Raw genomic sequence first — 13,029 nt, 5'->3', positions numbered from 1 at the left:
TTTTCTTCAATCGCGTCAGATTTTATCTTAAAATAGAAAAACTTTTCGTGGTTCTTGTCAATTTTTGTTGGTTTTCATCGAATGAACTTATTTCAGTCAGCTGGATCTTTCTTCTTCAAAGCAAAAAGATTTTATCTTCAAATTCAAGAACTTTTCGTGGTTTTGTTGGTTTTCAGCAAATGAACATATTTCAGCGAGCTTGAAGTTTTTTCTTCAATAGCGTCAGATTTTATCTTAAAATACAAGAACTTTTCGTGGTTCTTGTCAATTTTTGTTGGTTTTGATCTGAAGAACTTCTTTCAGTCAGCTCGATCTTTCTACCTCAAAGCAAAAAGATTTTATCTTCAAATACAAGAACTTTTCGTGGTTTTGTTAATTTTCAGCAAATGAACATATTTCAGCGAGCGAGAAGTTTTTTCTTTAATAGCGTCAGATTTTATCTTAAAATACAAGAACTTTTCGTGGTTCTTGTCAATTTTTGTTGGTTTTCATCTAATGAACTTGTTTCAGTCAGCTAGATCTTTCTTCTTTAATGCAAAAAGATTTTATCTTCAAATACAAGAACTTTTCGTGGTTTTGTTGATTTCCAGCAAATGAACATATTTCAGCGAGCTCAAAGTTTTTTCTTTAATAGCGTCAGATTTTATCTTAAAATACAAGAACTTTTCGTGGTTCTTGTCAATTTTTGTTGGTTTTCATCTAATGAACTTGTTTCAGTCAGCAAGATGTTTCTTCTTCAAAGCAAAAAGATTTTATCTTCAAATACAAGAACTTTTCGTGGTTTTGTTGATTTTCAGCAAATTAACATATTTCAGCGAGCTTGAAGTTTTTTCTTCAATCGCGTCAGATTTTGTCTTAAAATACAAGAACTTTTCGTGGATCTTGTCAATTTTTGTTGGATTTCATCTAATGAACTTATTTCAGTCAGCTGGATCTTTCTTCTTCAAAGCAAAAAGATTTTATCTTCAAATTCAAGAACTTTTCGTGGTTTTGTTGGTTTTCAGCAAATGAACATATTTCAGCGAGCTTGAAGTTTTTTCTTCAATAGCGTCAGATTTTATCTTAAAATACAAGAACTTTTCGTGGTTCTTGTCAATTTTTGTTGGTTTTCATCTAATGAACTTGTTTCAGTCAGCTAGATCTTTCTTCTTTAATGCAAAAAGATTTTATCTTCAAATACAAGAACTTTTCGTGGTTTTGTTGGTTTTCAGCAAATGAACATATTTCAGCGAGCAAGAAGTTTTTTCTTCAATAGCGTCAGATTTTATCTTAAAATACAAGAACTTTTCGTGGTTCTTGTCAATTTTTGTTGGTTTTGATCTGAAGAACTTCTTTCAGTCAGCTCGATCTTTCGACCTCAAAGCAAAAAGATTTTATCTTCAAATACAAGAACTTTTCGTGGTTTTGTTAATTTTCAGCAAATGAACATTTTTCAGCGAGCGAGACGTTTTTTCTTTAATCGCGTCAGATTTTATCTTAAAATACAAGAACTTTTCGTGGTTCTTGTCAATTTTTGTTGGTTTTCATCTAATGAACTTGTTTCAGTCAGCTAGATCTTTCTTCTTTAATGCAAAAAGATTTTATCTTCAAATACAAGAACTTTTCGTAGTTTTGGTGATTTTCAGCAAATTAACATATTTCAGCGAGCTCAAAGTTTTTTCTTTAATAGCGTCAGATTTTATCTTAAAATACAAGAACTTTTCGTGGTTCTTGTCAATTTTTGTTGGTTTTCATCTAATGAACTTGTTTCAGTCAGCTAGATCTTTCTTCTTTAATGCAAAAAGATTTTATCTTCAAATACAAGAACTTTTCGTGGTTTTGTTGATTTTCAGCAAATTAACATATTTCAGCGAGCTCAAAGTTTTTTCTTTAATAGCAGAAGATTTTATCTTAAAATACAAGAACTTTTCGTGGTTCTTGTCAATTTTTGTTGGTTTTCATCTAATGAACTTATTTCAGTCATCTAGATCTTTCTTCTTCAAAGCAAAAAGATTTTATCTTCAAATTCAAGAACTTTTCGTGGTTTTGTTGATTTTCAGCAAATGAACATATTTCAGCGAGCTCAAAGTTTTCGTGGTTTTGTTGATTTTCAGCAAATGAACATATTTCAGCGAGCTGAAAGTTTTTTCTTTAATAGCTGAAGATTTTATCTTAAAATACAAGAACTTTTCGTGGTTCTTGTCAATTTTTGTTGGTTTTCATCTAATGAATTTATTTCAGTCAGCTAGATCTTTCTTCTTCAAAGCAAAAAGATTTTATCTTCAAATACAAGAACTTTTCGTGGTTTTGTTGGTTTTCAGCAAATGAACATATTTCAGCGAGCTAGAAGTTTTTTCTTCAATCGCGTCAGATTTTATCTTAAAATAGAAGAACTTTTCGTGGTTCTTGTCAATTTTTGTTGGTTTTCATCGAATGAACTTATTTCAGTCAGCTGGATCTTTCTTCTTCAAAGCAAAAAGATTTTATCTTCAAATTCAAGAACTTTTCGTGGTTTTGTTGGTTTTCAGCAAATGAACATATTTCAGCGAGCTTGAAGTTTTTTCTTCAATAGCGTCAGATTTTATCTTAAAATACAAGAACTTTTCGTGGTTCTTGTCAATTTTTGTTGGTTTTGATCTGAAGAACTTCTTTCAGTCAGCTCGATCTTTCTACCTCAAAGCAAAAAGATTTTATCTTCAAATACAAGAACTTTTCGTGGTTTTGTTAATTTTCAGCAAATGAACATATTTCAGCGAGCGAGAAGTTTTTTCTTTAATAGCGTCAGATTTTATCTTAAAATACAAGAACTTTTCGTGGTTCTTGTCAATTTTTGTTGGTTTTCATCTAATGAACTTGTTTCAGTCAGCTAGATCTTTCTTCTTTAATGCAAAAAGATTTTATCTTCAAATACAAGAACCTTTCGTGGTTTTGTTGATTTTCAGCAAATGAACATATTTCAGCGAGCTCAAAGTTTTTTCTTTAATAGCGTCAGATTTTATCTTAAAATACAAGAACTTTTCGTGGTTCTTGTCAATTTTTGTTGGTTTTCATCTAATGAACTTGTTTCAGTCAGCTAGATCTTTCTTCTTTAATGCAAAAAGATTTTATCTTCAAATACAAGAACTTTTCGTGGTTTTGTTGATTTTCAGCAAATTAACATATTTCAGCGAGCTCAAAGTTTTTTCTTTAATAGCAGAAGATTTTATCTTAAAATACAAGAACTTTTCGTGGTTCTTGTCAATTTTTGTTGGTTTTGATCTGAAGAACTTCTTTCAGTCAGCTCGATCTTTCGACCTCAAAGCAAAAAGATTTTATCTTCAAATACAAGAACTTTTCGTGGTTTTGTTAATTTTCAGCAAATGAACATTTTTCAGCGAGCGAGACGTTTTTTCTTTAATCGCGTCAGATTTTATCTTAAAATACAAGAACTTTTCGTGGTTCTTGTCAATTTTTGTTGGTTTTCATCTAATGAACTTGTTTCAGTCAGCTAGATCTTTCTTCTTTAATGCAAAAAGATTTTATCTTCAAATACAAGAACTTTTCGTAGTTTTGGTGATTTTCAGCAAATTAACATATTTCAGCGAGCTCAAAGTTTTCGTGGTTTTGTTGATTTTCAGCAAATGAACATATTTCAGCGAGCTGAAAGTTTTTTCTTTAATAGCTGAAGATTTTATCTTAAAATACAAGAACTTTTCGTGGTTCTTGTCAATTTTTGTTGGTTTTCATCTAATGAACTTATTTCAGTCAGCTAGATCTTTCTTCTTCAAAGCAAAAAGATTTTATCTTCAAATACAAGAACTTTTCGTGGTTTTGTTGGTTTTCAGCAAATGAACATATTTCAGCGAGCTAGAAGTTTTTTCTTCAATCGCGTCAGATTTTATCTTAAAATAGAAGAACTTTTCGTGGTTCTTGTCAATTTTTGTTGGTTTTCATCGAATGAACTTATTTCAGTCAGCTGGATCTTTCTTCTTCAAAGCAAAAAGATTTTATCTTCAAATTCAAGAACTTTTCGTGGTTTTGTTGGTTTTCAGCAAATGAACATATTTCAGCGAGCTTGAAGTTTTTTCTTCAATAGCGTCAGATTTTATCTTAAAATACAAGAACTTTTCGTGGTTCTTGTCAATTTTTGTTGGTTTTGATCTGAAGAACTTCTTTCAGTCAGCTCGATCTTTCTACCTCAAAGCAAAAAGATTTTATCTTCAAATACAAGAACTTTTCGTGGTTTTGTTAATTTTCAGCAAATGAACATATTTCAGCGAGCGAGAAGTTTTTTCTTTAATAGCGTCAGATTTTATCTTAAAATACAAGAACTTTTCGTGGTTCTTGTCAATTTTTTTTGGTTTTCATCTAATGAACTTGTTTCAGTCAGCTAGATCTTTCTTCTTTAATGCAAAAAGATTTTATCTTCAAATACAAGAACTTTTCGTGGTTTTGTTGATTTTCAGCAAATGAACATATTTCAGCGAGCTCAAAGTTTTTTCTTTAATAGCGTCAGATTTTATCTTAAAATACAAGAACTTTTCGTGGTTCTTGTCAATTTTTGTTGGTTTTCATCTAATGAACTTGTTTCAGTCAGCTAGATCTTTCTTCTTTAATGCAAAAAGATTTTATCTTCAAATACAAGAACTTTTCGTGGTTTTGTTGATTTTCAGCAAATTAACATATTTCAGCGAGCTCAAAGTTTTTTCTTTAATAGCAGAAGATTTTATCTTAAAATACAAGAACTTTTCGTGGTTCTTGTCAATTTTTGTTGGTTTTCATCTAATGAACTTATTTCAGTCATCTAGATCTTTCTTCTTCAAAGCAAAAAGATTTTATCTTCAAATTCAAGAACTTTTCGTGGTTTTGTTGATTTTCAGCAAATGAACATATTTCAGCGAGCTCAAAGTTTTCGTGGTTTTGTTGATTTTCAGCAAATGAACATATTTCAGCGAGCTGAAAGTTTTTTCTTTAATAGCTGAAGATTTTATCTTAAAATACAAGAACTTTTCGTGGTTCTTGTCAATTTTTGTTGGTTTTCATCTAATGAACTTATTTCAGTCAGCTAGATCTTTCTTCTTCAAAGCAAAAAGATTTTATCTTCAAATACAAGAACTTTTCGTGGTTTTGTTGGTTTTCAGCAAATGAACATATTTCAGCGAGCTAGAAGTTTTTTCTTCAATCGCGTCAGATTTTATCTTAAAATAGAAGAACTTTTCGTGGTTCTTGTCAATTTTTGTTGGTTTTCATCGAATGAACTTATTTCAGTCAGCTGGATCTTTCTTCTTCAAAGCAAAAAGATTTTATCTTCAAATTCAAGAACTTTTCGTGGTTTTGTTGGTTTTCAGCAAATGAACATATTTCAGCGAGCTTGAAGTTTTTTCTTCAATAGCGTCAGATTTTATCTTAAAATACAAGAACTTTTCGTGGTTCTTGTCAATTTTTGTTGGTTTTGATCTGAAGAACTTCTTTCAGTCAGCTCGATCTTTCTACCTCAAAGCAAAAAGATTTTATCTTCAAATACAAGAACTTTTCGTGGTTTTGTTAATTTTCAGCAAATGAACATATTTCAGCGAGCGAGAAGTTTTTTCTTTAATAGCGTCAGATTTTATCTTAAAATACAAGAACTTTTCGTGGTTCTTGTCAATTTTTGTTGGCTTTCATCTAATGAACTTGTTTCAGTCAGCTAGATCTTTCTTCTTTAATGCAAAAAGATTTTATCTTCAAATACAAGAACCTTTCGTGGTTTTGTTGATTTTCAGCAAATGAACATATTTCAGCGAGCTCAAAGTTTTTTCTTTAATAGCGTCAGATTTTATCTTAAAATACAAGAACTTTTCGTGGTTCTTGTCAATTTTTGTTGGTTTTCATCTAATGAACTTGTTTCAGTCAGCTAGATCTTTCTTCTTTAATGCAAAAAGATTTTATCTTCAAATACAAGAACTTTTCGTGGTTTTGTTGATTTTCAGCAAATTAACATATTTCAGCGAGCTCAAAGTTTTTTCTTTAATAGCAGAAGATTTTATCTTAAAATACAAGAACTTTTCGTGGTTCTTGTCAATTTTTGTTGGTTTTCATCTAATGAACTTATTTCAGTCAGCTAGATCTTTCTTCTTCAAAGCAAAAAGATTTTATCTTCAAATACAAGAACTTTTCGTGGTTTTGTTGGTTTTCAGCAAATTAACATATTTCAGCGAGCTAGAAGTTTTTTCTTCAATCGCGTCAGATTTTATCTTAAAATACAAGAACTTTTCGTGGTTCTTGTCAATTTTTGTTGGTTTTCATCTAATGAACTTGTTTCAGTCAGCTAGATCTTTCTACCTCAAAGCAAAAAGATTTTATCTTCAAATACAAGAACTTTTCGTGGTTCTTGTCAATTTTTGTTGGTTTTCATCTAATGAACTTGTTTCAGTCAGCTGGATCTTTCTTCTTCAAAGCAAAAAGATTTTATCTTCAAATTCAAGAACTTTTCGTGGTTTTGTTGGTTTTCAGCAAATGAACATATTTCAGCGAGCGAGAAGTTTTTTCTTCAATAGCGTCAGAATTTATCTTAAAATACAAGAATTTTTCGTGGTTCTTGTCAATTTTTGTTGGTTTTCATCTAATGAACTTGTTTCACTCAGCTAGATCTTTCTTCTTCAAAGCAAAAAGATTTTATCTTCAAATACAAGAACTTTTCGTGGTTTTGTTGGTTTTCAGCAAATGAACATATTTCAGCGAGCTAGAAGTTTTTTCTTCAATCGCGTCAGATTTTATCTTAAAATACAAGAACTTTTCGTGGTTCTTGTCAATTTTTGTTGGTTTTCATCTAATGAACTTGTTTCAGTCAGCTAGATCTTTCTACCTCAAAGCAAAAAGATTTTATCTTCAAATACAAGAACTTTTCGTGGTTTTGTTAATTTTCAGCAAATGAACATATTTCAGCGAGCGAGAAGTTTTTTCTTTAATAGCGTCAGATTTTATCTTAAAATACAAGAACTTTTCGTGGTTCTTGTCAATTTTTTTTGGTTTTCATCTAATGAACTTGTTTCAGTCAGCTAGATCTTTCTTCTTTAATGCAAAAAGATTTTATCTTCAAATACAAGAACTTTTCGTGGTTTTGTTGATTTTCAGCAAATGAACATATTTCAGCGAGCTAAAAGTTTTTTCTTTAATAGCGTCAGATTTTATCTTAAAATACAAGAACTTTTCGTGGTTCTTGTCAATTTTTGTTGGTTTTCATCTAATGAACTTGTTTCAGTCAGCTAGATCTTTCTTCTTTAATGCAAAAAGATTTTATCTTCAAATACAAGAACTTTTCGTGGTTTTGTTGATTTTCAGCAAATTAACATATTTCAGCGAGCTCAAAGTTTTTTCTTTAATAGCAGAAGATTTTATCTTAAAATACAAGAACTTTTCGTGGTTTTGTTGATTTTCAGCAAATTAACATATTTCAGCGAGCTCAAAGTTTTTTCTTTAATAGCAGAAGATTTTATCTGAAAATACAAGAACTTTTCGTGGTTCTTGTCAATTTTTGTTGGTTTTCATCTAATGAACTTATTTCAGTCATCTAGATCTTTCTTCTTCAAAGCAAAAAGATTTTATCTTCAAATTCAAGAACTTTTCGTGGTTTTGTTGGTTTTCAGCAAATGAACATATTTCAGCGAGCGAGAAGTTTTTTCTTCAATAGCGTCAGAATTTATCTTAAAATACAAGAATTTTTCGTGGTTCTTGTCAATTTTTGTTGGTTTTCATCTAATGAACTTGTTTCACTCAGCTAGATCTTTCTTCTTTAATGCAAAAAGATTTTATCTTCAAATACAAGAACTTTACGTGGTTTTGTTGATTTTCAGCAAATTAACATATTTCAGCGAGCTCAAAGTTTTTTCTTTAATAGCAGAAGATTTTATCTTAAAATACAAGAACTTTTCGTGGTTCTTGTCAATTTTTGTTGGTTTTCATCTAATGAACTTATTTCAGTCAGCTAGATCTTTCTTCTTCAAAGCAAAAAGATTTTATCTTCAAATACAAGAACTTTTCGTGGTTTTGTTGGTTTTCAGCAAATGAACATATTTCAGCGAGCTAGAAGTTTTTTCTTCAATCGCGTCAGATTTTATCTTCAAATACAAGAACTTTTCGTGGTTCTTGTCAATTTTTGTTGGTTTTCATCTGATGAACTTGTTTCAGTCAGCTGGATCTTTCTTCTTTAATGCAAAAAGATTTTATCTTCAAATACAAGAACTTTACGTGGTTTTGTTGATTTTCAGCAAATGAACATATTTCAGCGAGCTCAAAGTTTTTTCTTTGATAGCAGAAGATTTTATCTTAAAATACAAGAACTTTTCGTGGTTCTTGTCAATTTTTGTTGGTTCTCATCGGATGAACTTGTTTCAGTCAGCTAGATCTTTCTACCTCAAAGCAAAAAGATTTTATCTTCAAATACAAGAACTTTTCGTGGTTCTTGTCAATTTTTGTTGGTTTTCATCGAATGAACTTGTTTCAGTCAGCTAGATCTTTCTTCTTTAATGCAAAAAGATTTTATCTTCAAATACAAGAACTTTTCGTGGTTTTGTTGATTTTCAGCAAATTAACATATTTCAGCGAGCTCAAAGTTTTTTCTTTAATAGCAGAAGATTTTATCTTAAAATACAAGAACTTTTCGTGGTTCTTGTCAATTTTTGTTGGTTTTCATCTAATGAACTTATTTCAGTCATCTAGATCTTTCTTCTTCAAAGCAAAAAGATTTTATCTTCAAATTCAAGAACTTTTCGTGGTTTTGTTGGTTTTCAGCAAATGAACATATTTCAGCGAGCGAGAAGTTTTTTCTTCAATAGCGTCAGAATTCATCTTAAAATACAAGAATTTTTCGTGGTTCTTGTCAATTTTTGTTGGTTTTCATCTAATGAACTTGTTTCACTCAGCTAGATCTTTCTTCTTCAAAGCAAAAAGATTTTATCTTCAAATACAAGAACTTTTCGTGGTTTTGTTGGTTTTCAGCAAATGAACATATTTCAGTGAGCGAGAAGTTTTTTCTTCAATCGCGTCAGATTTTATCTTAAAATACAAGAACTTTTCGTGGTTCTTGTCAATTTTTGTTGGTTTTCATCGAATGAACTTGTTTCAGTCAGCTAGATCTTTCTACCTCAAAGCAAAAAGATTTTATCTTCAAATACAAGAACTTTTCGTGGTTCTTGTCAATTTTTGTTGGTTTTCATCTAATGAACTTGTTTCAGTCAGCTAGATCTTTCTTCTTTAATGCAAAAAGATTTTATCTTCAAATACAAGAACTTTTCGTGGTTTTGTTGATTTTCAGCAAATTAACATATTTCAGCGAGCTCAAAGTTTTTTCTTTGATAGCAGAAGATTTTATCTTAAAATACAAGAACTTTTCGTGGTTCTTGTCAATTTTTGTTGGTTTTCATCTAATGAACTTATTTCAGTCAGCTAGATCTTTCTTCTTCAAAGCAAAAAGATTTTATCTTCAAATACAAGAACTTTTCGTGGTTTTGTTGGTTTTCAGCAAATGAACATATTTCAGCGAGCTAGAAGTTTTTTCTTCAATCGCGTCAGATTTTATCTTAAAATACAATAACTTTTCGTGGTTCTTGTCAATTTTTGTTGGTTTTCATCTAATGAACTTGTTTCAGTCAGCTCGATCTTTCTTCTTTAATGCAAAAAGATTTTATCTTCAAATACAAGAACTTTTCGTGGTTTTGTTGATTTTCAGCAAATGAACATATTTCAGCGAGCTCAAAGTTTTTTCTTTAATAGCAGAAGATTTTATCTTAAAATACAAGAACTTTTCGTGGTTCTTGTCAATTTTTGTTGGTTTTCATCTAATGAACTTATTTCAGTCAGCGAGATCTTTCTTCTTCAAAGCAAAAAGATTTTATCTTCAAATACAAGAACTTTTCGTGGTTTTGTTGGTTTTCAGCAAATGAACATATTTCAGCGAGCTGGAAGTTTTTTCTTCAATCGCGTCAGATTTTATCTTAAAATAGAAGAACTTTTCGTGGTTCTTGTCAATTTTTGTTGGTTTTCATCGAATGAACTTATTTCAGTCAGCTGGATCTTTGTTCTTCAAAGCAAAAAGATTTTATCTTCAAATTCAAGAACTTTTCGTGGTTTTGTTGGTTTTCAGCAAATGAACATATTTCAGCGAGCTTGAAGTTTTTTCTTCAATAGCGTCAGATTTTATCTTAAAATACAAGAACTTTTCGTGGTTCTTGTCAATTTTTGTTGGTTTTGATCTGAAGAACTTCTTTCAGTCAGCTCGACCTTTCTACCTCAAAGCAAAAAGATTTTATCTTCAAATACAAGAACTTTTCGTGGTTTTGTTAATTTTCAGCAAATGAACATATTTCAGCGAGCGAGAAGTTTTTTCTTTAATAGCGTCAGATTTTATCTTAAAATACAAGAACTTTTCGTGGTTCTTGTCACTTTTTGTTGGTTTTCATCTAATGAACTTGTTTCAGTCAGCTAGATCTTTCTTCTTTAATGCAAAAAGATTTTATCTTCAAATACAAGAACTTTTCGTGGTTTTGTTGATTTTCAGCAAATGAACATATTTCAACGAGCTCAAAGTTTTTTCTTTAATAACGTCAGATTTTATCTTAAAATACAAGAACTTTTCGTGGTTCTTGTCAATTTTTGTTGGTTTTCATCTAATGAACTTGTTTCAGTCAGCTAGATCTTTCTTCTTTAATGCAAAAAGATTTTATCTTCAAATACAAGAACTTTTCGTGGTTTTGTTGATTTTCAGCAAATTAACATATTTCAGCGAGCTCAAAGTTTTTTCTTTAATATCAGAAGATTTTATCTTAAAATACAAGAACTTTTCGTGGTTCTTGTCAATTTTTGTTGGTTTTCATCTAATGAACTTATTTCAGTCAGCTCGATCTTTCTTCTTCAAAGCAAAAAGATTTTATCTTCAAATACAAGAACTTTTCGTGGTTTTGTTGATTTTCAGCAAATGAACATATTTCAGCGAGCTCAAAGTTTTCGTGGTTTTGTTGATTTTCAGCAAATGAACATATTTCAGTGAGCTGAAAGTTTTTTCTTTAATAGCTGAAGATTTTATCTTAAAATACAAGAACTTTTCGTGGTTTTGTTGATTTTCAGCAAATTAACATATTTCAGCGAGCTCAAAGTTTTTTCTTTAATAGCAGAAGATTTTAGCTTAAAATACAAGAACTTTTCGTGGTTCTTGTCAATTTTTGTTGGTTTTCATCTAATGAACTTATTTCAGTCAGCTCGATCTTTCTTCTTCAAAGCAAAAAGATTTTATCTTCAAATACAAGAACTTTTCGTGGTTTTGTTGGTTTTCAGCAAATGAACATATTTCAGCGAGCTGGAAGTTTTTTCTACAATCGCGTCAGATTTTATCTTAAAATACAAGAACTTTTCGTGGTTCTTGTCAATTTTTGTTGGTTTTCATCTAATGAACTTGTTTCAGTCAGCTAGATCTTTCTTCTTTAATGCAAAAAGATTTTATCTTCAAATACAAGAACTTTTCGTGGTTTTGTTGATTTTCAGCAAATGAACATATTTCAGCGAGCTCAAAGTTTTTTCTTTAATAGCGGAAGATTTTATCTTAAAATACAAGAACTTTTCGTGGTTCTTGTCAATTTTTGTTGGTTTTGATCGGATGAACTTCTTTCAGTCAGCTCGATCTTTCTACCTCAAAGCAAAAAGATTTTATCTTCAAATACAAGAACTTTTCGTGGTTTTGTTGGTTTTCAGCAAATGAACATATTTCAGCGAGCTAGAAGTTTTTTCTTCAATCGCGTCAGATTTTATCTTAAAATACAAGAACTTTGCGTGGTTCTTGTCAATTTTTGTTGGTTTTCATCTGATGAACTTGTTTCAGTCAGCTAGATCTTTCTTCTTTAATGCAAAAAGATTTTATCTTCAAATACAAGAACTTTTCGTGGTTTTGTTGATTTTCAGCAAATTAACATATTTCAGCGAGCTCAAAGTTTTTTCTTTAATAGCGGAAGATTTTATCTTAAAATACAAGAAATTTCGTGGTTCTTGTCAATTTTTGTTGGTTTTCATCTGATGAACTTATTTCAGTCAGCTCGATCTTTCTTCTTCAAAGCAAAAAGATTTTATCTTCAAATTCAAGAACTTTTCGTGGTTTTGTTGGTTTTCAGCAAATGAACATATTTCAGCGAGCTTGAAGTTTTTTCTTCAATAGCGTCAGATTTTATCTTAAAATACAAGAACTTTTCGTGGTTCTTGTCAATTTTTGTTGGTTTTCATCTAATGAACTTGTTTCAGTCAGCTAGATCTTTCTTCTTTAATGCAAAAAGATTTTATCTTCAAATACAAGAACTTTTCGTGGTTTTGTTGATTTTCAGCAAATGAACATATTTCAGCGAGCTCAAAGTTTTCGTGGTTTTGTTGATTTTCAGCAAATGAACATATTTCAGCGAGCTCAAAGTTTTTTCTTTAATAGCTGAAGATTTTATCTTAAAATACAAGAACTTTTCGTGGTTCTTGTCAATTTTTGTTGGTTTTCATCTAATGAACTTATTTCAGTCAGCTAGATCTTTCTTCTTCAAAGCAAAAAGATTTTATCTTCAAATACAAGAACTTTTCGTGGTTTTGTTGGTTTTCAGCAAATGAACATATTTCAGCGAGCTAGAAGTTTTTTCTTCAATAGCGTCAGATTTTATCTGAAAATACAAGAACTTTTCGTGGTTCTTGTCAATTTTTGTTGGTTTTCATCGAATGAACTTATTTCAGTCAGCTGGATCTTTCTGCTTTAATGCAAAAAGATTTTATCTTCAAATACAAGAACTTTTCGTGGTTTTGTTGATTTTCAGCAAATGAACATATTTCAGCGAGCTCAAAGTTTTTTCTTTAATAGCGGAAGATTTTATCTTAAAATACAAGAACTTTTCGTGGTTCTTGTCAATTTTTGTTGGTTTTCATCTCATGAACTTATTTCAGTCAGCTAGATCTTTCTTCTTCAAAGCAAAAAGATTTTATCTTCAAATACAAGAACTTTTCGTGGTTTTGTTGGTTTTCAGCAAATGAACATATTTCAGCGAGCTAGAAGTTTTTTCTTCAATCGCGTCAGATTTT

This window comes from Heptranchias perlo, chromosome 6 (assembly GCF_035084215.1).
Source record: "Heptranchias perlo isolate sHepPer1 chromosome 6, sHepPer1.hap1, whole genome shotgun sequence".
In the NCBI taxonomy this organism is placed as follows: domain Eukaryota; kingdom Metazoa; phylum Chordata; class Chondrichthyes; order Hexanchiformes; family Hexanchidae; genus Heptranchias; species Heptranchias perlo.
The sequence above is the reverse complement of the archived record's forward strand: the minus strand, read 5'-3'. Positions refer to the sequence as shown.